Below are 1,880 nucleotides of genomic sequence, written 5' to 3'. Positions count from 1 at the left end.
TTATTGTCTGGGGTGCGATTTCGTGTGACACCTGGAGCACTCTCGTGGTTATCCTACGAACCCTTACTGCAAAACTGTACATCAGTCTGGTGATTCGACCTGTTACGCTGCCACTCATGAACGAGGAGTGTACCAGATCCGTCTCCAATCGAGCACATATGGAATATTATGAGACGACAACTCCGGCGTCATTAACAAACAACATTAACCGTCCGCGTACTGCCCGAACAAGTGCAACAGACATGGAATTCTATCCCACAAACTGACATCCGGCACCTGTGCAACACAGTGCATCCACCTTTGCATGCTTGCATTCAACATTCTGGCCGATACATCGGTTATTAATATTCCAGAATTTCACAGTTGCAGTAGCATATGCCATCCTTACATTAACCGGTGAACTTGCAATGTTAATCACATAAATATGTTACGTAGACAAATGTATTCCCCAAATTTCATTACTCTATATTAATTACTTTTTGGTGTTGTAACTTTTGTCCGTCAGTGAATGTCGGCGCCGAAAAACTGTGCGCTGTAATCGAGTTTCGAATTCGAAGAGTTAGTGCGCACATGGAGCAGCCTCTCCTTCAGCATGGCAATGCCAGGCTACACACGAGCGCTGCGACATCCGCAACAATTCGAGACCTTGGGTTCACTGCCATCCATCATCCTCCAAACATTCCCGACTTGGCCCATCCAATTTCCATATATTTCAAAAACTTAAAGAGCACCTTCGAGGATTTCGCTTTGATAGTGGAGAATCGGTGTAAACAGAGGTGAGGTTGTGCCTGTGTTAACCTTCTAAAGTGACGGTACCAACAAACTGGTCTCTCGTTGGGAGAAATACTTTGGTCGCCAGAGCGGTTATGTTGAGAAATAAAAAGGTAGACTTGAAGAACAAAGATCTACAATGTTAATAACGTTTGTTGTATTTCAAAATCTTTAATGCTATTTACATTAACTATACGGAGCCACTACTCTTCAGCAGTTCTCCTATCTTGCATACTAGGTGAAATAGTTTTCTCACTGCTGGCTCTCTCGAGAATGTCAGTAATTTTGAGAGGGTGTCATATACATCACTTGCCTTGTTTCGACTAAGGGCTTCCAGCGCTTTGTCAAGCTCTTCTCGCAGTATCATATCTCCTATCTTAGCTTCAGCTACACCCTCTTTCCTTTCGATGTAACGGGCGTAGTTTCCCCTTGCTTGCAACCGTTCATAGATTGACTAACGTTGAAAGGCCAAATCAGTCAATATTGTTCCAGTGTAACTACCGGCAAGGCTATTGCCCTCTTCAGAAACGATAACTTAGTATGGTCTCTTCACAAATATTCCTCAAACGAGACTGCACCTATGGTGCAGCTGTCTGTAACGTTGAAGCAAGAAACCCATCCCAGCGCGGCTAGGTTAATGGTTCATATGACACAACAAATAAGGGCAAATAAACGTACAGCACAATATGACAGTTTTCTGAAGACAGATGTCGGCGTTCATAGGTCAATTTAAACTTTACCTCAGTGTCTGCAAAACAAACAGAAGGTCTACATTTAGATTTACATATACCATTCATATCACTATGAAGTATGCAGCAGTGGGAAAAATTTATTGTACTGTACATCTAGGTTGCGTCATCTACCTTTCACTGATACAGTATATATATATATATATATATATATATATATATATATATATATATATATATATATATATATATATATATATATATGCCTATGTATAAGCTCTATTTGATCTAATTTTATTCGCTAGATATCTACGGAACTACTACTTTGGGCACTGGATACTATTCATAATTTTCACCTCGAAAGAGCGTTCTTGGATATTTCTAAACAGATTTACACTAGTGCCAACTAATTCAACTGTT

The sequence above is a fragment of the Schistocerca gregaria genome, chromosome X, assembly GCF_023897955.1.
Source record: "Schistocerca gregaria isolate iqSchGreg1 chromosome X, iqSchGreg1.2, whole genome shotgun sequence".
Lineage (NCBI taxonomy): Eukaryota > Metazoa > Arthropoda > Insecta > Orthoptera > Acrididae > Schistocerca > Schistocerca gregaria.
The sequence above is the reverse complement of the archived record's forward strand: the minus strand, read 5'-3'. Positions refer to the sequence as shown.